Source organism: Corvus moneduloides, chromosome 2 (genome assembly GCF_009650955.1).
Source record: "Corvus moneduloides isolate bCorMon1 chromosome 2, bCorMon1.pri, whole genome shotgun sequence".
NCBI lineage: Eukaryota > Metazoa > Chordata > Aves > Passeriformes > Corvidae > Corvus > Corvus moneduloides.
The window spans coordinates 119,596,886-119,623,126 of record NC_045477.1 but is presented as its reverse complement, the minus strand read 5'-3'; positions in this window follow the sequence as shown (position 1 = coordinate 119,623,126).

Here is a 26,241-nt window from a genome sequence, read left to right as displayed (position 1 = left end):
TCATCTCTATATTTTAGACATTGTTAGGTTTAAATTATTCACTTATTTCTTTTCAATTTCTTTAATAAACATTGCTTTATTTTAAAGTATAGGTCTATTTTGCTATTTCAGCAACCCTATTTAGTACTCTTAATGGAATAGGAATGGAGTATTAATATAAAAAACACCATTTATCAATAATTCCATGTGTTATATTTGTTTATAAATTAGGTGAAGAAAAAAAACTCAGTTAATCCCATCCGACTATTGATCTTGATAATATGACTTGCTTTCTCTACTTTCTGGTATAATTGACATGAAAATTAATGACCAAATAGCCCTTGATGAATTACTCTCCTCTCTATGATTTCCAGTTTTAGAGACATCAGATCCCAGGTGTCTCTAAGGTTACCCTTCCAATGTTTCATAGGATTTCTCTTGCCAGAGGCTCCTCAGCCCCTACAAACCCCTGTCCTAAAAAGCACAAACCTGAGAAGAGTCTGCAGAGCCCAGCAATCCTCGCTTTAAAATTTAAATACAAAAATACTGGATTTTGCCCCATTTTTTTCCTCACCACCCTGTAATCACAGAGGAAGAAAAATGAAACCAAAGAGGTCACAAAGCACAAGGCTTAAGAGAGTGTTGAGATACCATTCTTTGTCATTTGGTCCCAAACCATTGTATATTTCTGGCAAACACCTGAAGGAAATGTCTTTAATTCTCAGAGCTGGGGAGGAGGAAAGGGAACCTTTAGATAATGGCAAACCATTTTACACTACATATGCTTAGCTTACAGGGAAAGAGCAGTGGTGCTCTTTCCCTGTAAAAAACACAGATTAAAAAAAAAAAAAAACCAACAAACCAACAGAATTCTACAAAGCAATGTATATAAGGCAAAGATTAAGTTGTTTTAATGATAAAAACATGATCAAGTAGGTTAAAAGAGTGAATGGAATCAAAAACATTGAGATTTTATGCTGGGCCCTGCACTGACAGGAGAGAACATTCCAATACATTTTTGGTTGTTGAATATCTCTTCTGCTTTCATTGATCCTGTGGTGCTTTGCATTTCCCAGACACGTGCTACTGCTCGTTTGACACAGCGAGTTGTTGACCATATGCTTAACAGAACGGGGTACTTCTCACAAGAAATCTTGTCTCCTGATAAAACCATTGTTGACAGATTTAAAAGTTGTTGGTTTTTTTTCTCTAGAGAGAGACTGTGTGTGAGTAGCTGCACTGAGAGTTCTGTGTTTATTGTCTTGCAGTCACGTTCAGATCCAGCCCACTCAGTTTGTTCCGACTGTCACCCGCTGGATTCTGAGAGCCACGACTGCAGATTCTCACACTGGCATCAAACCAATAAATCTGGCAACTAACATCTGCTATAATGAAGGTGAGCTGAGGTCTGAAAGTTGCTTTGGCCTCTGTTTGAGGTAGAGATTCTGCAAGCAGAATTTAGTTCCTAATTCCTCAGACAACAGGCGAGTGACAGTAGAGACCTACTTGCTCTCTGCTGCCTGTATTCCCCTCACAGCATCAGCAGACGTGGAAAATAATTCAAAAAATATTGTCAGAAAATTTAGTAGATCATGCTCAGGAGGGAAAGCAGAGATGGGAGGTGTGGGAGAGGATTATGCATCACATGTGAGTAATAACACTTCTTCCAAGTGAAGGGAAAAACAGTTATGTAATAGAGAGAGAAGGGAAAACAATCAAATCTGTAGCAAATCTTCATGGGAAATGTTTTCCATTTTTCTCTCTACTTGAAGATTTGGGAACTGAAAAGAGTAATTAAGAAACTACGGAAAGATAGGAGTCAAAATCCAATAAGAATGTTTTCTTATGGGGTGCTGGGTTTGGTCAAAATCTCAGAGAAGCTCACCCTAAGGAAATTGGTGCAGATTATCAACGATTAAAATTTTGGGGAGTTCATCCTCTGAATGCCAGGATATTGACACATCTATACAAGTCAGTGGTACACAGCAAACAGAGAGCAAGTTGCCTTTTCCCAAATGATTTTGTTTTGTTTATTTACCACAGATTTACCACAGATTTATTTACCACAGATTTACCACAACCATTGCCTTGTGAAGCTCCTGAGCTTATTCTGTAATGCACGAATGGAAGCAGGTCCAACACAGATGCCTAAGGCAGGGAGTGAGGGCTGTTTTTCATGGCCAGATTTTGGGCAAAGATTATTTTGGCCACGTGGCATGACATAACTTCCTCACAAAGTCCCGAAACAGGGGAATGAGAACCCACTACAGCTCCCAGTTCTTTTGCCACAAGCATGTTCTTTCCACACCTGACCGACACCTCTGTGCATAGGCAGAGCTCTGTCCTGGGCCAGAATCCTGCAAAAGGCACAGATTTGGGCTGTGGAGGAGAGCAGCCAGACAACCTGACGGCAGCTGAGTGCTTTGGGTAGATTCTAGAAGGCAAGTCCCTCAGGATTTCACCCACAGCACAGGTGCAGGCCTACATTTTAAGAGAAAACTCCTCCTTCAGCACTGTCTTCAGCAAAGCTGATTTCCAGGTCTAATTCCTTCCTTGCATTTGCTGCAGCAGCTCTTAGATAACATGTAGGAAACAAAAGGCATGTTGTTGTACCAGGATTTTGAAGAAGTTATTCATCGCTATACTTAAGTTGAGATCTGTGAAGAAACACATGCGGCGTATTTTGAGAATGTGCTATGGCAGGTTACCCTAAGTCACAGTGTGTTTAAACAACCACTTTATTCTGCCATCTGGTACATGATAGGTTTCTGATAAATACGTGCCTGCGCTTTGACTGTGGGATGCACACAAGACTGTATTTTTCCAAGATGTTTGTCTAAGTCTCAGACAAACAACTCTGCCAATGTGAAGGAGCTTTCTGGGGGTGCAGCAGTAATCACAGAATCATAGGATGGCTTAGGTTGGAAGGGACCTGAAAGATCACCTAGTTCCAACCCCTGCCATGGGCAGGGACACCTTCCACTACACCAGGTTGCTCTGAGCTCCAAACTGGCCTTCAACCCTTCCAGGGACGGGGCAGCCACAGCTTCTCTGGGCAACCTGAGCCGGGACCTCACCACCTTCACAAGAATTTCTTCCTGATATCCCATTTAACCCTACTCCCTGTCAGTGTGAGCCATTCCCTCCTGTCCTGTCACTCCAGGCCCTTGTAAATAGTCTCTCTCCATCTGGAAGGCCACAATAAGCTCACCCTGAAGCTTCTCTTCTCCAGGCTGAACAATCCCAACTCTCTCAGCCTTTCCTCATAGCAGAGGTGGTCCATTCCTCTAATCAACCTGGTGACCTCTAGACTCACTTCAGCAGATCAATGTCCTTCCTGTGCTGGGAAACCAGAGCCCTCCTCCTTAATTTCCTTCCCTTTAGTCCTCCCACACACCCTAAAAATAGTGGCCAGACAGCATGAGGAGAACTCAGGCTATTGCTGTAAGCCATAGAGGTGTGTCTAGCTCAAAGAAATGTGGACAATTGTAGGCTGGATTTATGTATAGACAAAATCAACATTTGCCTTAGGCAGCCGATTGCTGAGCACCCCAGGGTCCCTGCTTTGGAGAAAGAGAGGAGAGAGATGGCCCAGCATTTGAGCAACCTCCAAAGTCCTCTGCCACTGCTCTCTGCCTGGTTTCTCACTGCCCACTTCTGTTTGCCTTTCTGTGCTGCAGGAGAAGGCCTTTCCCCTGCCCTGTCCCCTTCCCTCCTTCTCACACAGCAGCAACAGTTCAGGTGAGAGAAAGCTCCTAAGACCACAGCAGGAGGAGGATGCTACTCAGAAGGGACAGGGAATTTTGTCAGGGATGCACAGGTAACATGGTCAAATTTATATTAAACCTGCTTTTGTCCATACTTTTTACAGTGATTCTTTAATTAACCTGAACCACTCATTCACAACACCTGGGGCACGAGGGAGACGCTCCTGTACCAGATGGGAGGCAGTCACAGAAAAAGAAGCAGGAGGTGCTCTTCCAGAAAATTACAATCTCAGGGATAAGAAAGAGAGGGAAATAGTCCTATGAACATCAACAGCCCCCCAAAGTCTGCACAAGCCCCAACAAACCCCACAGATCTCTCCCAGGATCACAGAAATTCCAGGAACCCATCCAACTATCCCTCTTTTATCTGCAAGTTCCTGAAGCTGTGGTCCTATCCCAAGTTACATCATCCAGTTTTCCTCAGTGGTTCATTTTAGCCTTCCTCCACTCTTTACTGCCATCAGAACTGATCACAGGATGTCCTCATTCAGCTTTGCCAACACCACTGAGAAACCTTGACCTGTCTCTAAGCTTTCTTTGCTTTCCATAGATTGTGGCAATGTTGCTGCAGTAACGTTGCTCAGTGCAGGCTGCAGAGTCTGCCCACAAACCTGGTAAATGCTCAGGTTTTTAAGCTGAAAAGATGGAGCTGTGAGGTCAGCTGTGCAACTTCACACTTTTTTATGGACAGCAGGTCTGGTGTATTTCTGTTGAGCAACCAAGAGCCTTTCTGGCCATGACTGTATCATGAGACAACACTTCAGAGATTTTATTGACAATAACCCCATGTGATGCAGAATGGATCAGATCCCAAATCTACCACTTTTGCATTTTCTTTCCTTAAACTTCAGATTCCAAGAATTTCCCTTCTAAGCTTTGCTCTGTATTTCAGCCTTAGCTCAGTACATGAAGCCTCCTAAAAGCATAACCTCTTCATACTTATCACTGTTGTGATTGACAAGCACATTAGATAAAATGCAAGACGAACAACCCAACCACACACTCTCTAATTTGTGGGAGTGTTGCTATATCCAGCCAGGCCATTCACAGACTTACAGAATATTCTGAGTTGGAAGGGACCCACAAGGATCATGGAATCCAAATCTTAAGTAAATGGCCCGTACAGGGACTGTACCCACAGCCTTGGTGTTATTGGCACCGTGCTCCAATCAACTGAGCATTGTCACAGGTTGTCAGATATGTCACCAGTCTTGGCCAGTGTCTGACAAGGCTTTAGAGAGAGCTGCAGAGTGCAAGAAATAAACACCCTCATGACTAGGATGAAAGTTAATTAGTTCTTAATTTATATCTTGAAGTGCAAGTGTTGAGCTCTCATAAAACTGCATCCTTTGGAAAACAAGCAAGTGCTTCCATTTTTCATACTCTACTGCAGCTCTTTGCACTGCTATCAGCATGCTGTTCTAATGGTATCTTGCAGCAGTAGATTTTTTCTGTGAAAAAGAAAAGCAGTGAGCTTTTTTAATGTTAGGAAGAAATTCTTCACTGTGAGGTTGGTGAGGCACTGGACCAGAGAAGCTGGGGATGCTCCGTCCCTGGGAATGTTCCAGGCCAGGTTGGATGGGGCTTTGAGCAACCTGGTCTAGTGAGAGGTGTCCTTGCCCACAGCAGGGGGTTGGAATGAGATGATCTTTAAAAAAAAAAAAATTCTATGATGTTATAAGTTCCATCAGGGGTTTTTGTGTGGAGCAATATAAGGGAAAATAACCTGATAGATTTTTAAGTTGTTACCACTGCCTCTATCAGACTTTCTCTTGCAGACCTGCCACGCTTCCCATTATACATTTGAGGAGTGATCTACTTTTACCTTGTATAATCTACTCTCTCAGGAAACATTTTGCATACTGCTAATCATTTTCATTGTCTCTTCTGGGTCTTTCCTACTTCTTCCCCCTTGCTTAGGTGGGAGAAGCAAAACAGAGCAGTGGTTGGGGTTGGCACATTTCACCCTTCGTTGTTATTCCCTGAGCGCTGCTGTCCGACCTTGGGAGAGCATTGTGTTGTTCAGGTTTGCCCTTCTGTCGTTTCCTGAAGAAGCTGCAGTTATTTGTGAACACAAAACCACCGAGTTCCTCTCCCTGGCGCGCTCTGCCTCGCTTTGCTGAAGGGAACATCTTGAACTCTTCACATGCATTGACTCATTGTGACGGATGAAGTAGGATGTGACATCCCACTTGCAGCTCCCCAGCATAAACAGTGGGAACATAATAAGAGCTCCCATCTGCCTCGTTCCTTCGCTCCCCCAAAACTGAAAGTAAAATGAAGACCAGGAGTCATTCACATCTTCATTCAGAGAACAATTGTATCAGAAAGCAAGAACATCCACATCTTCAAGCAGGAATCAACGATCAAGTTATGTCAGGATTATTCCAAACAAAAGCAAAATCCTTACATATATATGGAGGGGGTTTGTTCCTGGTATAATTTTATGTCTGCCTGGAGATGTTTTGCCCACAGGTTGGCTTAGGTTCCACATCACATGCTGGTCTCTGACAGTACAAACTGAAATTTATCTAAAGGGAAAATATGGGATGTGCTATTTCTTACCACAGCGTGGCTTTAGCAGGAATATAACAATCTTTGGGGATAGAATCCATTTCTTGACCTGGTTTTCTCTGTAATTAAGGAACGTGCAACAGTTCACTGAAAGTCTCAATAGAACTGCAGTGTCTACAAACATTTTTATAGGTACCCAACTGCAACAAAATAAAGTGTAATTTTTCCATTTCCTGTTGCTACTTCAAGACAGTGAATAGCACCCAGGACTTTAGTTACCAGGAATGGAAAAGTAATTCATGCCCAAAGAAACAGGGAGAAAAAAAGTCTATAAAAACGAACTTGAAAAAATACCATTTTATGGTGATACATAAAAAAGCTTCCAAAACCCAGCTGAGATTTAAGCCATGTAAGTCCAAAGTACTCTGAGTGCTTTGACAGAAAGGATGTAAAGGATTATTTAAAACCAAATTCAACCTCTATATAGTTCTACAGGAATTTGACCTATTCTATTTCATTCTATTACTTCTACTTGATAGTTCAGGGGTATTTCTAAGATATGACAACTAGAAACTGTATATGCTCTCACTTAAATGAAATTTTTGAAATTATCTATTTTTTAAATACTTGTTTAAAAGTTTTACATTGTTGAAATAACTTGGTTTGGTAAGTTCCTTACTAAATAAAATACTAAATTAAAGTAAACCTTCTTTTTTAGTGAGAAAATTAGAAAATTACCCCCAAAGAACAATTAGATGTGCATTTTGGACACTGGCTATGTCTACATAACTCCACCAATACAGAAATTGAGAAAAACACATTCACCTGTACAGAGCAATGGTTTTTTTCTCCATCTCATCACATCAGTGGGTACATTGGACCAGCTGTATTTGACCAGATCAAAAGCCCACGTGGGATAAAAGGTCTCCCACTCCCAGCGGTGGATGCCCTGGAAAGGACATGGAGCAGTGTCCCCAGGTGCACTGTCCCAACAAACCCCACAGGTCCTCAGCCTCAGCTGCATCTGAGCTTCTTTTCTTGACAAAGGTATGTCCATGAATTTTTGATCCGCTTTTTTTTTTTTCCAAGACTGGTTATATTTTAACCTCCACAGCATCCTGTGGCTGTGAACTCTACAACACAAAACGGTCAGTGAAAATCTACTTTTTGTGTGTGTGAGAGTCTTAAAGTATTAACTGATCATCTTGCTGGGTATTACCTAATATTGGTATGATAAGAAATCCCAGAACTTATTCCCTATTCACACTGTTCACAGCATCCATATTACCCTTGCTAGTTCTGATTTCATTTCCAAGATAAAATGCAGCATACTTTGTTCTCACTCAGTAGACAAGCTACTTTATGTCCTCAGCCATCTTTCCTTCCCTTCTCCATACCTTTTTTATTCACTGAGGTTCTTTCTGAGAGACCATGACCAGAACTGTAAAATCTTCAGGATATAAATACACCAAGGAGTTTAGCACAGACACAAGCTTTCCTTTCCAGTTTGTATTTATTTCTTTTTTTCATCATGATTCAACTTCCTTTTTTGAACCCTACAGACAATGAGAGGATGTTTTCAGAGGATTATTCACAATGATTTCCCTAAGGACTCTTTAGCACCAGATAATTTAGAGTCTATTATGCTTCTACTTAAAATTATTTGGTATATTGGGTGCAATCCTACCCGCTCCACCATTTAGAGTAATAGGCTACCAGTTTCACCAACCTTAATACTACCCTTCCACTTATTATCTACTGGATCCCTGGACAATAGGTACAGCAGTATCTTGGGACAGTATTTTTAGCAATGTCAGGCAGAATCTTTGCCCCATATATCCAGTGATTACATGACACACAGTAAATTCAATTTACTAACACATTACTGTGCAATTTTCTCTTACAGTCTTAATTCTGTTCCTCGTAAAAGTTTCAGCTTGGATTCAGGTAAATTATTGTTAAATAACAGGTTTTCCAGAATAGATGTTATTGCCTCTTCGCAGATATTTTCTCCCTAGATATTCTTTTCCACCCATCTCAGACCCATTTATCTGTTCATTCTCCACACCACACACGGAAATTTATAATTTAAGATTGAACTTGCATTTCTTAGTGAAAAAGTACAAAATGGCATGCACATGCAACACACACGAGATTAATCCTTATTTTAATAAACAGCTGCATTACTTTGTGTCAAATGGAAATGTCTCATATAAATGGCTGTTATATATAGAACATATATATAACATATATAAATGAATGTGACAGATTGTTACATAATTCATTAAAAATATATTCAATTACGCATTTAGATATTTGTGGAAACCTTTTTTTAATTAATCGTTTCAATACACTCATCAAACACTATAAAAGGATCTTCTACACACTGAGGTCTTGTTAGAGGAAATATTTACAACTGCTGAATTAATCCTGTCCAAAAGTGCAATAAATCAAAAAGGTTTTAGGAAGGTGCTTGAGGAGGAACCAGTAACTTTGCTTTTCCAGAAGAAATTCTTTACTGTGAGTGTGGTGAGGCACTGGAACAGGTTGTCCAGAGAAACTGAGGATGCCCCACCCCTAGAAGTGTTCATGGCCAGGTTGGATGGAGCACTGAGTTAATTGGTCTATGAGAGGTGTCCCTGCCCATGGCAGAGGGTTGGAACTGGATGATCTTTGATGTCCTCTACAACCAAAGCCATTTTATGATTCTATTTGTACCATTTTTTCTGGGAAAAACTCTGTCCTGGAAATAGGAAGTGGGTTTGAAGCTGTGGTTTTGGCCTTGGTAAAGTGATGCTGGAGAGCATCAGGCTCTGGTCAAGGCTAAATACAAAGAGAAGATTTTCAGGAGAGGGAAAGAGGCTGTTTTCTATTTGATCTACCAAAGAATATTGAAAAAGTGTGTTTTTTTCAAGATAAACGGATTCCACAAATCAAAATCATAACATAGTTACTTTGGAAACGCTTTTGGCTTGTAAAAAGACAGATTCAAACACTGAAGCATACCAGAGTATTGTGTCTGCCATGCCGCATCCCTGCCTACAAACACTGAGAGATCCCTTGAGTTTTGGCTGAACTGCTCAAGAGCAGCTTTCTGCAGACACTTTGCATGGAAAACTGTGCCAGTTAGCAACATAAAACTGGATTCCAGCCCAGTGGCTCCACGTGCGATGTCCAGAGACACCTCAACAGCAGAGGACATCAACTTTCCGTGCGCGTGCTCAGCAAGCGGCTTTAAGGGAGAGCTCCTGAGGTGGGTGAAACGTCTCTGGTGGGAGGCTGGCAGAGGTGGCCCTGGTGGGAAGAAGGCAGGGTGGTCAAGAGACATCGTTGCTATGGCAACGCTGCCTGGGAAAGACAAAAGAGGAAACCTGAGATGAAAAGGGAACAGCTGAAATAGGGAGGAAAGCGGGGCCCAGCCCGGCGTGTGCTGTGACAGGCTGACACACACTCGTCACCTCCAGTGACTGAAGCTGCCACTCACCCTGTCAAGTCAGGATGCCACTTGCCCATGTGGCCAAGTGCCCTGCACTCCTGGGCGGTCACAGGCTGAAAATGAGTTGTGGGGTTTGAATAAAGAGTTCCAATCATTTTGTGTGGACATGGTGCCCGACACAAATGTTTAAATTGACTCTGATAGGTCTCAAAAACTGCTTGCCAGCCTCCAGCACCAACGTAACCTCCAGTGGAAAAAACATTGTTAAATAATAAAGATATCTATATCTATATATCTATATTTATAACTATACCTATATTCGTTACACCTACATGAGTCAAACATTAAGAGCTGCCAACTTGTACACTCTCTTTCTCACATGCTTATAGTAAAACCAGTTGCAGGTTGAGTAACCCTGACTTAACAACTCCATGGCACAACAGCAAATGCCAGGATTTTATCTGTGAATCGATCTGGGCAGAAGAATCAGATTGGGAGCATTAAGAACCTTCAAAATCACCCTCTTGACTTATAGGAACCCAGACACAGGGCACTGCAAATTGCTTTGGCAAAGCTGAGTCATCTGTGCAGCAACTCAAAACTAACATTAATCTGTTGCCCGGATCTGCTAGTAAAAAAAAAGAATTTATGATAGAAACTGAGCTAAATTACAGCAATTGGCAGACCAATGTTCCCCTATCAAATGACCATATAAAACTACAACAAGCCACTCAGCCTGTGTATTTTCTAGGGCAGTTTCCACTGTAAATATACAGCTTCTAGCCAGAAGAGAAACCCAATTGCCTTACACAGAAAAAAAAAAAAAACCAATGTAATTTGTTCTCAAGACACCACAGATTAGTTCAGGCTCCTACATCATTACTTTCTACTAAAATCACAAATAAAGACATCTGAAAAAAAAAAACTGGAAAAGGTGAGAAAGAAGAAATATATATATATATATATATATATATATATATATATATATATATACAATCATATTTTCTTTCCATGGCTGTTTATCTTCTAAAATTTTTACAATACATTTTCAAACATCATTGAAAAAAAAAAGTGAAATAACAGCCCCCTTTTATAGCAGGGAATTGATACACAGGGAGATAAAATAAATTACTGAGGATCACTCAAGAAATCTGCACTGGAGCAAAAACCTGTGTTTCTCATGCTCTTGTTGAGCACCTGAGGAAGAGGTTGGTGTTCCCTCAGGCCCAGGTGCTCTGCAGCATTGCCACAGACATTGGAAAATGAGGCCAAAGGCTGCAAGCACTGAAATTCGCACAAAGAATGGGTTGATTTTTTTTTGCTGCTTTTGTTTTATGTTTGTCCCAGTGCTCGTTCAGAAAGTAAAATAAGTTATTCAGGCCCTGCTTTTTCATAATCTCCAGGGTACTTGGTGTGCGGATAAGCCATCGATTTTTGCTCTCAGTCTGTTACAGTCACATATATGCAGTAAAGTAATTTCCTCGGGACTAATATCATTTGTTCTCCAGGGTTTTTCCTTATGAAAACTGGATTTTGAACAATCCTTGTGTAACCTTTGCTATTAAGGTTACAAGAGATTGAGATCCATTTGTGAGATGAATAAAGCATAACATTTTGCTTCTGCAGACTTTCCTGACAATGCTCTTTATGTCAGGGAAAGGATGAAGCTTTTACTATGGGACAAAATTTCCAGTTGAAATTAAGGCATCTGTTAAATTACTTTCCCTACCTGGTTTCTGCACCTATTTGCACTAAAATCTCTCTTTAATCTAATTTTAACTTTCACTCTAAAATTATTAACATTCAGGTTTTAAGAGAACATGACTTTTCCCCCTCGTAGAGCAGTATGACATTTTTCATTGCCATATTTTTGCTAAATCCAAGAACAAAAAAAGGCTGTTAAATGTAAATTAGTTGTTATGCTAGAGCTTGATAAAGGAGTATACGGGAATACAGTAAGTAAATTGTATGTCTTTAGATTACCAAAACTGGGCTAAAAGTTTACTTCAACAATTAAAAAATCACTGAATATTTTCGGTTGGAAAAAAACCTCTGTGATTATTGAGTCCAACTTTTGATTGATCACCACCTTGTCAACCAGACTATGGCACCGAGTGCCACATCCAGTCATTTCTGGAACAAAAATATATATTTATTCTTTAACTAGAATTACATTTAATTAGAAGCATTTTTTGGAGATAACTTTCCCCAGAAAATAACTCCATCCTAAGGAAACCACATCACATTGGTTGCATTCCTGAGGAAAAGCTGGTAGGGACAGAACCTTGTTCTGAAATTTAATAAAGAAAGACCTTAGCAAAAAGAAAGCAGTTTGACCCCATACACACACAGTCACCCCTGGAATCTGTCATATTTTAATATATCGGAAAGAGAAGCCTTGGGCAGGACCTCTGACCTCGATGGATATTGACCTTCTGGTTGTGACCATCTCATTGTGACTGGGGAGAAGTTTTCCTCTGTACTAGTTTGAAAACAAACCAGTGGGAGGCACCAAGTCAGAATAACAATAGGGAAATTTAAAAAATAATAAAAATAAAGGCAGAAAACACTGGTTTAAACTGACAGTCAGGATACAACCTGACACCCTGTTAGTCAGGGTGGTGGTAGCAGTCCGATAAAATGGTGGCTGCAGTCCTCCTGAAGCGGTGGTGATGCCTTGAGAGGTCTCCTAGAAACAGAGACTAGACAGGAGTAAGGGAATAAAGGTAGGTATTTATTTAAGGGCCTTCAAAGGCACACCCTGGGGAGCCAGAGGCTATTCTCAAAATGAACCCCAAGGTCACGAGTTCTTCACACTTTTATAGGTTTGGTTCATTTGCATAGCAGGGTTAATTCTCCAATTAAAGCTTCAATTTAATGATGTAATTCCCCTCCACTTGCCCCCCTTTAGAGGCTTTTGGTTTATACTTTTTGGGCCTAGGACGGTCTGGGTGTCCTTGGAGAGCAGGTCTGGAGAGGCTTTTTTATGTCTGCCTAGCACGAGAGAGCAGAAGTTAACAGGCTACAAGAAACTTCAGAGTTACACACTAAGCAGTACAGGATTTGAAAAATATAAAAGTTAAAACCTAAGGCATCATTTATAAAAGTTAAAACCTAAGGCATCAGTGGATGTGGTTCTGTCATAGCAGTGATCCTGTAGAAGGGTCTGCTCTTCCTCAGAAGGTCCAGTGGCGGCTGTGTAGCTCCTGTCCTCTGGGAATCCAGTGGAAAGGGTTTTCTCTGGTGTTCGGAATCTCAGATTATATCCACGATGGAATGCTTGGTCCCTCCTTCTGGGTGGAGTGTCTCACAATGGGATGATGAGTCATGAGGCCAGGCATTGATGGGCCATTAACAGAAAGATAGTCTGGGGGGAGGAGGCAAGGAAACAGTGCCCCACCTGGTTTCAACAGCTCATGAGGATGCTAATAGAATACACTGCAGCCCAGGACATCCTCGTTAAGGCACCATGGTCACGACAGTGTGCAACACCCCTGTGATGCGACTACGAGGCACAAAAATCAGCTGCCTGCCAGCTGCTGAGTGGAGGAGCTTCCTCTGCAGCTGGGCAGCTGGAGTGAACTTCTGAACAGCGAGGCCTGGGGTGTGATGTGAGAGGGAGTAAAGGGCAGTGGATGGGTAGGAAATAGGGGAAGTGCTGCTCTGCAGCCAGGGGATGGTGGGTCGCCGTTATTTAGGCTTCTGTAGTGGTTTGGTTCAAAATAGCCATTATTTACTTCTTTTGCTTCTGTGAGATAAGAATTAGGATAAAGCAAAGCAGGCACAAAACTTGAAAGAATATAAAGAAGTTTATTAACAGACCTAAAAGGAAGAAAAAAAAGTCAGACCAAACCTTCAGAACACTTCTCCTCCCCCCACCTTTCTCCCTTCTCCCACTGACAATGTAAAAAAAACAACCCTTGAGATTTTCAGTCTGTTTTCCACTTCTATAGTAACCTTTTTCAGTTCACTTAGGGAGAGGAGTGTCTCTTGCTCATGCTATGGAGACATCTCCACAAGAAGTTCTCTCATGGCTCAGTGTCACAGCGAGACAGCCGCCTGGGTTGGTTCTCTGCTTTCATGTGAGAGTCCCTTCCCCCAACTTACAGCTTTCCCCACAACTGCTTTCGAGGGACCAATCTTGAGCTACTGGGGTACCATTTTAAGGATGAGCTGTTCAGAAGCAAAGGTTTTCTTCACCTATCTCTGGGAGCATCTTCAGCTCCAGGAACAGAGGCCCTCCTCCTCCCCTGGGAGCAAGGGTCCCCGTCACTTTCATCTCTAAGAACAGAGGTCTTCTCCTTCCCTGGGAGCTAGGGTCCTCATCAAATTACAGCTACTGTCATTTGCTAATTTCAGCACAAGTACTTTTGCTCACAATTGCAATTTGAACGCTCCACCCCCCACGCTTTCATGAAATTACAATGGGTACTCTGATATATCATAGTCCATAGCTTTACAACAGAATTTCAGCTTCTAAGCTTGAAGCATCTCCTCTTTCTTCTGCCTCAGGGTTTCAGCTCTTCCTTCTTTACGGACTTTGGTGTCTCTTTTTTTTCACGTGCCTTCACCTTCCCTCTTCCTCTGACTCGGGAGAGGATTGATGTCTGCAGGCTTCATCTGTTCTGGAGGAAACTTGCAGCACTAAAAAAGGGTTAATCTCACTCGGGCCTTGCAGCTGGAGTTCACTTATCACTGTTGGTCACAGGATCTTTGCTGGGCAGCAGGGCAGCCTTTGGCCACACTGGAGGGGGGGATGGTGGGGAGCCGGGCTGTGCCGCCGGCACGGAGCAGGGCTGTGGGGGGGCCGTGGATGGAACAGGGCCGCTACCTGTCCAAAAGCCGGAAGACAAGAGAGCTTTCCCGGGCTCCGTTCGTTCTTAAATGTGGATCACAGAGGCGTGTCAAGCTTCTTAAGTGGCTTAAAAAGTTGCCAATATTCAAACTAGGCAGCTGATAGGTTCTGTCAAGTCATAGAGGAAGCTGTAAGCACCTCTTTGCAAGAGAATCACTCCTGTGGCCATGCTAGACCATGACATTAACCATTTTTTTTGTTAAAAGTAAGATTTCCTCCAAAATTTCATTTGTTCCTCTTGAAAAAGAGATAAAAGTCTTCTTTTATCTTCTTTTCATTCCTATTGACCATGTTTTTCTCTACTCAGAGGTAATATTTAAGGCCTCTTAAAACTAGTACAACCACAAATAAATATTGTTATTGTTTGAAATGTGACTAAAAAGAAGCCAAAATCTCCCCTCTATCTCCAGAAGCACAAAAATATCCCTGAGCACCTCCACCCACCCACATCACTTCATGGAGCATCTCATTAGTCCTGAAAGGACAGCTCTGAAAGTGGTGTTCTGGTGAGAATTCCCTTGCTGTAGTCCTTGACTAAACCTGGGATGTTTAATTGTCAGATCTTTAGTCTCACCCCTGAGTCAGGTGTGCCCTGTGGCCAGGTCAGCTTCTGTGGGGTTCATATTTTGTTCAGCACATCCCATATTTTTTTACACCATCCCATGTTACTCACGCATTCTTATGGCACTTCCAAGCACAGAATTCCTATGGAAATAAGGTTTGTTATGCCAGTTTTTGCCTGTGAGGGATTTGGGATAGAGAAAGGCAGTTCAAGCACCCTGCTTTGTGTAACCATTCAACCCTGAGCTTGAGAGCCACCTCCCCTTCACCTGCATGATTCCTGGCCTTATGGAAAATAGGGAGAAACAGGAGACAGCAGACAAATGGCTAGAGCTATTTGTGGGTTCCACTGTGGGAGAAACAGGATGAGTGTGCAACCAGGAGACATCCACCGAATGATTTTTATCCACTTTGTAGGAGAATGAATGTCCTCTCCAAACCGCTTGCATCCAGCAGGACCCAGGACATCAGAAGAGAAAGTACAGTACATTGTGAAACAGTTCTTTTTCCATGGGGAGCAAAGCACATTCCCAAATTATATTGGTAACAATAAACCCCTGAAATAATACAGTACATGTCTCTCCAGTGAACAGTGTCGTTCTGTGTTCTTCAGAGCTGGGTGGAATAAAACTGCACAGAACAAAGGTTTCAAGTTTCCCTTTTTTGATGCTCTCAGACCTGAGTTAAAAAATAATTAATTTCTCCACATCCACAAAGAATTTTGGCGGTTTTGCCGTTGGTGGAATATAATAATTGTCAGTAAAAAAAGAGCCAGTTTTAATAGAGAAACTAATGTGTGAGAAAACAGGCAGTACACAGGAGAACATCTTCTCTTCTTCATTTCAAATCAGGGTAGGAACAGGAAGCTGATTTGTTTTACTGTTTAAAGCAATGTGGGACACAAACCTTAGCTCTTCTCCCTGAGGATGTGAATGTACTCCTGCTATGTGCAGTAGGAATTACAGGCCAAGTCCTGCTGTTTCTCAGCTGGGTTAGAAAGCTCTGGCACTCCCTAGTCCGGGGATTGTCTCTTTTTGGCACACACAGATGAGGAACATTTCTCCATGGCTGTGATGGTGTGGATCTGACAGTGTAGAGCCACCTCAGGCCCTACATTTACTAGCATAGATGGTTAAAGCCTCCCCTCTCCCTCCAGTGCTGCTTGGCTGCATGGATGGATGGATGGATGGATGTTGACCTGGATGCAGGCTGGTAATGGGGCATCACAGATAAAGATGATTTTCCAGAACTTTCCATTCAAACCCATCCCATTTCAGCAACTTTTGTTGTTACTGAACTGCAATGCCCAGCCTACAGCTTTCACAGCCTCCATGAAGAGGTTTCAGCTAAAGATTTTTGGGCTCTTCTCTGCAAAATACACCAACCATGTAGGAAAAAAACCTCATAACCTTTTACTTTGGAATTTCTAGGTATTGTATTGAATCTCAACAACCTGAAACATGATGGGAAGGCAGAGGAAGGCTGACCTGCTCTAAGCCCCAGTAATGTGCTGTGGGGTTGAGTCTGGCTAAGGATTAACCTCAGGAGAAAAGTGAAAATTCCAATTCACTAATGCAGGCTGGCATGTTCCATGTTTTATTTGGGCAACCACATGGATAGAGCTGGGCCTGCTCCATCTCTTTACAAGTTCCTGGCATCATGTAGAATAAATTTTTGTATTGCCACTGAACAAATCCCACTCTAGGGATGGAGATGCTGAATGGGGTTTCCTCTTAAAATTTCTAGCCCTCTTACAGAGATACCAGGAATGGGAGCAGAAGACAAGATGAATATTTCCATTTTGTTCTCAGATTTTCACTTGTCTGCAGATGCCCCACTTTTCTGTCAGAAGGGACTGAGGAGGGGAAATATTACTCTGTGGGGTTATTTTGTTTTTCAGATGCTTTGTTCAACAATACAGCCAGAAAACCCCATGAAAATCAGCCAAGTCACAAAGAATTTCACCCCATTCCAAGGACTCTGCCTCTTACATGTGCTGAAGGACACAGCCTGCCTATGGAAAAAATTAGTATGGAGTCATGTAATTAAAGATTATATCATTCCACATACAGAGGGGAAGCTTATTTCAAATACATACCACTAGAATTTCATTCTGGCATCCCCTAAGGTTTGGGGCCTTGACATCAGAGCCTTACCATTTGTATAATGTTTTAGGGAGGTGGTTTTTCTTATAAATATATGTGTGACTAAATATATTTTTAATAAATATACATATCTATGTATTCTTTTATATATATATTTATGTACATGGGCCTGTAAGAAGTTCTGCTCCTGTGACAGTCCTGCTTCCACCAGTGGTGCCTCCTTGCAAGGGGACCTGCTCCTGTCCTGGATTTGCTGTCAGATATTAGGATTCTCTGTGGAACACATCTCGTGCTTGCTCAGCAAATCCCTTTATTTTTTCCTCTGGGAAGCTGCTCATAGGTACTCCATCACTCTGACATTTTTCCACCAGGATAATGATGGAGCAAACAAGCACAGTAGCTGACTCAGGAGGAAGGTGTAAGGCTGCAAAGTGGCTGAGCACAGAAGCTACTGTTTCTTTATTTGTTTCTTTATTTTTAAAATCCACACCACAGAACAGCTTTTCTTTCCTTTTTTCTTTTTTTTTTTTTGCATTATAAGCAACCAGTTTTTCCAAGCTTGGAAATTAACCCAACTGCTGACCAAAGGATAGTATCACACCCAACAAAGGCAAACAGCAGCCACTGAAGGGATGGCAGCAAAGACGGCAGAAAAGAAGTGTTTTAAAGGTGGGTAAGATGGCTGGAAACTCCTGGTAACTGAGGGATCACATGTGCTTGAATGTAAGGAGACAAAGAGGAAAGGACTGCGTGGAGTTTGAGAAAGGCTTCTGTACATGCAGGAAACTTCCTGAAACACTAAATGATTAAATATCTAGAAAGTAGTCCCATAAAGGTGAATACAGTTTTTTTGTTTTATTTTTATACCGTAAGTAAACTTGTTAATATATTTCACATTGCAAAGTGACACAGCTTTATGTCTGTTCATGTTTACCTTCTCACTCTGATATACATTATCTGTCACAACGAATACGATTTTGCTGTCCCATTTTGGGAACAAAAGTAAAACAGAGTGTTCGCCAAGTCATCATACTTCAAATTTTCCCCAGGGTCATATTCTCCCCTCTCTGCCTCAGAGGGCTTGCCAACTTCCAAAAAAACTCATTACTTTTACTTGGCAACTGATATTTCTTTCATCATGTTGATAGTTTTACTTTCTTTTGAACAAAGAGACTGGTGTGATTTATATTATATGACTGCAAATAGAAAATTAGCATCTCATTAAGATCTAGCATGGTTTATTGTGGTGTACATTGCTCACATGCCCCTTGATTTTGATAATTTTCTTGTAGCTACTATACTATTTCTTATTCACTGTCTAAGAAATCTGAAAAAATACCTTTCAATAACCTCCACTACATCAATGCAGCTTTAGCAGCTTAGTGGTTCAGAGAAAATGAAAGGAAACATAATTCCAGTGCTACTGCTAATGTAACTCTACAGGGCAACATTTTCAGAAGCACTCCTACACTTGAATTCAAGTTAAATTTTGTATAAATAAAGTTTTAAGTGGTCCCCAAAGAGAGAAAAAATGAATCATTTGAATCCAGAGCTTGTCAGATAAATCACTCAGTTTGGAGATGGAACGGCAATCCAAGACATTTCTCCAGCAAGCTTAATCACATCTATAATGCTAAAATCATAGAATGGCCTGGTATGGGAGGGACTTTAAAGATCATCCAGCTTCAAACCACAATTTCCACTAGACCAGGTTGCTCAGTGCTCCATCCAATCTGACCTAAACACTTCCAGGGATGGGGCAGCCACAGCTTCTCTGGGCAACCTGTGCCAGGGGACCAGAGCAAACTGTGACTCTAAATGTCCTGAACAAGAAGTTTTTTCTTATGGCTGACCCTAAACTGGGATCTGACCAGCTCTCTGTGTCAGCAGAGGTTGCAGTCTAGCACAAGTTCCCAGAGACACGGAATAATGGAAGTGGGGAGGGACCTCAGGAGGTTCCTGCTCCAGCCTCCATCCCCACCAGTCAGGTCCAATGTCAAGATCAGATCAGGTTGCTCAGGATCTGGTCCAGCTGAGTGTCAAATCTTATCTTGCAGGGTAGTCAGGAGTGTTCAAACTAATACATTACTCCCCTGTCCTGAAGCCTGCTGCCTCTGATAACAAATTTCAGCATAAGTACTGTGGTGGAAAAGCTCCATTTTGGCACGGAAAGAAACAGCTTTTACTGGGCTTGAAACCTGGGCTGCAGCATTGGCCCTCATTGACTAAAGCATCACACCTGAAAAGCTTTTTCCAAGGGCTGTACCAGAGAGAAAACAATGATTTTACGCAAAAAATCCTCCAAGATGCGCCTCAGATTTCCCCACACAGTGGTGGTTAAAACATATTGGCAAAACTAAGCTCAGCTAAGGTCAAAAGCAAAGCTCCTGTTGACTGCAATTAATCACCAGAAGACCCTTTCATCCCAATTCTACTCCTACTGACATGCAAAGCAAAATTCTTGCTGTCCTTGGTGACCCAGCATCAAACCTTTCAAAAGCAGCTTGGGGGGATGGGGAGTTCTGTTCTTTCACATCTCTATATGTATTTTTAATTTCACATTGGAGCAGCCTTTTATGGCCAAAATAAAAATCCCTGGAAAATAACTTTTTTTCACAGAATTGCTGACAGACTGTTAAGTAGAGTGCCACAAACAGCACTGCTGTAATGATTAGTTGAACAGGCTGATTACACTGGGCTTCTGTGCTCTCAGCAATGGCAAAAACTCATTTGATTTTCAATAAGCCATCCCCCTTGAATCAATATTTTGTATTATGTATTCCATTTGAAGTACTTGTATAAAGACTACAGTAGTATTTTACCTTCATATTTCATTTTTAGAGCTCATGTAGCATAATTAGGCACATTTTATGTAGGTTTGGCACACAGTTTAACAATAGGTAGAATTTACCTGTTAGATTTACCTGCAGTCAGATCTGTATCTGTGCATAGCTGGCATGTGTGAGAATGCACATCTCTAATTGCAGTTCCTGATCTCAGCTATCTGACCTATGATTTTGTGTGCCTTTTCCTCCTGGATGCCTATCCAGAGACACCTTTAAGAGGAATAATTTTCAGGATGTATTGAGTGTTGCCCACAGAGGCCTGGAGGCACAGAGATATTCAAACTCAGCACTCATTTTTTTAAAGGTTAGGTCATATCACAGATCTCTCGTTGTGCATCTCCCTGTGTGGAGTAACCAGTCTGCGTGGCAGACAGAAATACAAAGCTGAAACCTGCCCAATCTCTTTGAATTTAAAGATTCTCCTTTTAATCAGCAGCACCATAGTCCAGACAACCCTGGCTGTTTAATGTCACCTAGATAACACAAAAATACCACCATGGCAGTGGAGGCTCTCTTAAACACAAAGTAACTCTGCTTCCTTCTTCAGTTACTTATTTCAGCACAGGTAAATGGGCCCTGAGCCAATATGTGAGAATTTGCCCCAAAAGGAGCCTTGCCAGAAAAAATGGTCCCTGTTGCACCCTGTCACCTGAACTTTCTGTTGCCTGGAGACAAATCATATCCTGTCAGGCAACCTCATGCAGGACTGGCCTTTGGTGAACTGGGGATCTTCACCCTGGGGCCAGAGAGAAACTCAAAGGCCTGAGCAGATATTGTGAGGCCAGCATTGGAAAATTGCCTGAGCCAAGCCCAAAGTGTGGCTCATGCAGAAGTAATTCCAGGGTCAGTGCCGAATTAAGGCTACCTGTAAGTGAAATAAGGAGCAGCTGAGGGAGCAGATGGGGTTTAGCCTGGAGAAAAGGTGGCTCAGGGGAGACTTTATTGTTCTCTGCCTGAAAGGAGATTGAAGCTGGGTTGGGATTGGGATTTGCTCCCAGGGAACAGGGGACAGGACAAAGGGAAATGGCCTCAAGCTGCACTTGAGGTTCAGGTTGGACATCAGGAGGAATTTCTTCACTGAAAGGGTTGTTAAGCATTGGAAGGGGCTGCCCAGGGAGGTTTGGAGTCCCCATCCCTGGAGGTGTCCAAGAGAGGCCTGGACATGGCACTCAGTGCCCTGGGCTGGGGACAAGGTGGGGATGGGTCACAGCTGGGACTCAATGATCCTGGAGGTCTTTTCTGACCTCAGTGATTCTGGGACCTGAAAGGCTCCCACAGATTCAGAAATTTATGTCTGGCACCACTGTCTGGCTGAGATTTACCCAAATGTAATGCATCTGAATGTGTCCCACCTGTCCAGGCAGGAAGGCAGCCTTGCCATTTGTGGGGGTTTTTGTTTATTTTCCTTTTAAAACCACTGATGATGTTATTGGCACCGTGTTAAGCAGTCAGGGCAGCTGAGTTCACTGCTGTCTTATGGATTTTGGTGAGAGCATTAAGCTGCAGGAAAGTGAATAGGTTTTTAAGGAGAAGCATTTCTGTGGGAGCCACACAGAGGCTCACTAACATACATGAATTCTTATTTTGAGGAAACAGCATTAAATTCATGAATATCACCCCAGAGTGCAGTATCTAAATACCTTATTTGCAAGAAACTCTTTGGCTGAATAAAACCCTGACTTCAGTGGGAGTTTTGCCACTGACTTCAATAGGGGAGGATTTTACTGAGTTTATCTCCTGGGAAGGAGAAAAAAAGGAAAATCCAGAAACATAAGCCAGCTAAATAGTGATTACCTAAAAACACTAAGTAAGAAAAAAAAAACCAAAAAAACACTTGGCAAAAATCAAAGAAAATTTCTGCATTACCAAAGGGACTGAAAACTGTTCAAGCAAATTCTCGTGCCTGCTCATTTATACAAGGATCAGCTTACAGTTTTCTCAAGGCGGTGATTAAACAAACTGCAGTTTTCCTTAAGTTTGCTTGGCTGTTGATAAACAAATGATGGTGTAAGTGAGCATAGAAAAATGCAGAGCAGTGAAAACAATAACAAGGAATCCTTCTCACCAGCAAAGGAGAAGATTCAGCATCACACTCAGGCATATAAACAGAAACATTCTGACTTCCATGGCTTCCCTATGTGTTTAAAACATGCTGAAGTGAGGTTCCTGGATGGAAAAGGTTTCTTAAATCAGGACCAAAAGTATTTTGACAATAATAACACCTCATCTCTGGCTTCTCCCAGCTGCGTGTCAAGGCAAACTCAGTTCTGGGGTTTTGTGGAAGTTCTTTAATTGCTTTGAGATTTGACTGGAAAGGAAGAAAAGTAGATCTGAAATTGGGCCGAATAACAATCTCAGAGTGCTAAAGGGCCACTGAAATCTCTGATCTGCTACAGAATATGAAGTCACAAGTCAAGCTGGTGCTTTCTGAATAGGGACAAATGGATTGAGAATTTGAAATACGACAGACATGTTTTCTAAATTCTATACATAGGAACACACTGTGCTCTCACAGAAATTCCCATTCCTGAGTCACAAAAAACCAGCGTGGCAAGAACTTGGAGAAACTCCAAGGAAAAGCCATTTTTACAGGTGCTTTTCAGGATTGTCTAGGAGAACCTGTAACAAGCAAGAAGCAAAAAAGATATAGGATATCCTCTGACTGCTGACGTTATAGACTAAAGAAACCCACAGGGTCTGAGAGGGGCCTACAGGCTACCTTTGGGAATTAATTCAGGAATTTACCCTGTTGCAATCATAGCAACCTAATTGTTTCTATGCTGAGATTAACTCAGTTTCCCTTTCACAGAGGACTTGGAATGTCTCTGACAGACCAGGGTGGTGAAAGCTCAATAGAAAACTCACTGATCCTGCCACTGCTGGGTGTAAACGGTATGCAAAAGAAACTCAGGACATGATTTTTCTTGATTTTAATGCATTCATTGTCTTCAGGTGACTTCTAAACATTGACTAAGAGGGACATAAGAATATCTGAATGGGCATGCTGGGGGTGGAGTTGCCCAGCACAGTAAGCTGGTAATGGCCTTTCTGGCCCCCTTGGATGGTTCCTGACCCTAGCTCACAACCTTGCCCCATCAGGGGCTGCTGATGGACCCCATCAGCCCCTGGGTCTGCCCTCCAGTGCTCAGATCCTGCAGGACACACCTGTTAGTGAGGGCATGACCAGTGCCAGGATTATCTCCATGTCCAGTTCCCTGGTCCTTACACCCTCACTGCTCCCTGATGTTCACATCTGGGAGTTTTCTCCACACTCCTCATAGCAAGAAACTTTCTTGGTAGGGAAAGAAAACTGAGATTCTTATATGACTTTTAGAAAAAAAACACCAGTTCTCAAGGCTTTAGATGAAACCTTAAGAAATAGCAGCAACCTCGCAGAGAAATCATTTGGTTCTATAGATTATGCACTGGGTAATTCTCAGAAATGTTGGGACAGTAAATCAATAGTAAACTCTGAGAGATATAGTCTTAGCTCATTATGTAGTGCTTTAGTTCCCAAGTTTGTATTAATTTGAAGAACAGCTACCAAGGTCTAGTCCCATGCAGTGAGTTGAAGATAAGTTGACAAAATGTGCATTTTTCTCCTAGTTACAAATAAAGATTATCCAAAAGCCCTTGTAGATGTTCTAAATGAATACAGAACAGCAAAATCTTTTTTAATCTCTTCAGTTCCATTCTCACATGATTACCAGAGCTGAAACAGGAAAATAAGATGAACTGGTGTAAATGTATCAATATGGGAGTGGTAGTTAGGAACTCAACATGCCCTCACCATGACGTTCCCAGATTTGGGCCCAGCAGGGAATAACCAAACTGCCTTGGCTCTGGGAACTGGATCAAAAAGGTGCCCCTAGAGAAACTGCACTGCAGGTTCAAGGCCATGACTCTTTGTGCCTCATTCCCAGAAGTTAAAGACACCAGTCCCAGCTCTGTCACTGTCCAGCCACTGTGTGGTAAGAGAGTGATGATGGAAAAGGCACATCCCTTCTCTTCCCATGCACAGGCCCTGCTCTCTCCCTGAAACATTTGAAAAATAAGAGGTTTGTATGATTTACATCAGAGAAAGCAGTGTTTGTTTATAAAAAGAGAGAAAAAAGCAGCAAGCAAGGAAAAACCTCCATCTCCTCCAAAACACCAACTACCACTCTTGTGGAGAGGGAAAAAAGTGAATCTGAAAGGAAAGGCAAACCATGACACAATGCAGCATTTCAGGAATATTCTGCACACTGGCAGAGAAGATGCGTGAGCAGCTGAAATGGAAAGTTAAAAATAACAAGTAGCATGCTGAGGCCGGGGTTGCAGAGGATCAGACTATCCTTGCAGTGTGTTATGAACCACATTTGTCAAGGCTTAGGCAAAGGCTGGCTTGGGGGCTCACCATCACACCGCTGAGCACAAGGGAGGGTAGAGAGGTGTTCAAGCTGTTCTGTCCTGTATCATCCAAAGGGTGAGTACACTCACAATCACAGAATGGTGGAAAACACCTCCAAATAATCGAGTCCAAACTGTGCCCAATGCCCACCTTGTCCCCAGCCCAGAGCACTGAGTGCCACCTCCAGCCCTTCCTGGGACACCTCCAGGGATGGGCACTCCAAACCTCCCTGGGCAGCCCCTGCCAAGGCCTGAGCTCCCTTTCCATGGGGAAATTCCTGCTGCTGTCCACCCTGAGCCTGCCCTGGCCCAGCCTGAGGCTGTTCCCTCTCCTCCTGTCCCTGTTCCCTGGCAGCAGAGCCCGACCCCCCCGGCTGCCTCCTCCTGTCAGGGACTTGTGCAGAGCCACAAGGTCCCCCCTGAGCCTCCTTTGCTCCAGCCTGAGCCCCTTTCCCAGCTCCCTCAGTCATTCCTCACAGGACTGACTCTCCAGACCCTTCCTCAGCTCGGTTGCCCTCTGGACATGCTCCAACCTCTCAACGTCCTTCTCACCTCACCTCACCCATCCCAACCTCCTGCTCAATCTCTGCAGGGAAGGTGCCTCATCCACCATCCCAAAGGACCAAAATCCCGTGTGCCTCTAACTTACCCAGAGTTAAATGTGCTTCTAAAGTTCCCTTGCTTTGGCACAGCTCCTTTGCTCACAAGGAATACACAAACCCTCGGAGCAGAGCACAGGCTCAGCGCCGTGCTGGAATGGAGGATATTTGCTCACAAAATCACATTAACATCCATGGAACCGGAGCACTTAATTCCCCATACATCGCTTTGAAAATGCAGCCTCAGAGCAGCCTTCAGTGGAGGATGGGGGTGGGGAAGGGGAGGCTTAGCCCGAGGAACAGCTTAAATTAAACTTCTCCTAAAGCTTTCCAGCTTTAACATGACTGCAGGCCTTCCCTATCTCCTGTAGCTCGCAGCAGCTCCAATGATCACACGTACAGAGTCCTTGTCCTCAAACCAGGGAGAAATCCTCCCCTTGCCACACCATGAGGATGCAGAGAAAGTTCCTGGAGGGATGAGCTGCTGTGTGTTTACCCAGAGGGGTTAGCAGCCTTGAGCCTGCAGAAAACTTTCCAGTTTTTCTTTATGCATTTTTAATCAATTCTAAGCTACTTACAAATATGTGCAATTACTTTCTGCACTTCGCTTTGTAATAAGATTTAATGACTGTTCTGTAATCCTCTTGGTGAGCACTGATAATCAAACACTATGATTTAAATTTTAGATTTAACAGAGCAGTTTTCTACAAAATGAGGAGAAGTATATTTTTAATCTTTTATCTTTTACTGGAAGTTGGGAATTTTTCAGCTTTCTTATACACGGTCATAAAATAAAAAGCAGGATTGGGGGTTTTAATATCTTTTTCAAACCGGTGCCAGAACATCCCAGACCTTGCTTATTTTTTTTGAATTTTCTTTTTCTATGAAAATGTTTTATCTCTTACAAATTTATGGTCCTATTTTCAGCATTCTTGGGCACCTATTAAAGTGGATGAGTTGTAAAATTATGTATACTTACCATACAGAGAGATCCCAGATGTGAAATAACTGTTTCTGTATATCGGCACACCTATGAAAGGATGGGCTTTTCTCATAAAACTCCTTGGCTCTTTATAAAGTGAATTTAGTGCTTGTGGAAAGAACAGGCCGATGTGATGGCAGCAGCTCAGGCTGTGAATCCACCAAGCCAACAGAGCTTTCTCTTCTCATTAGAAAATGCAGGACTCCTG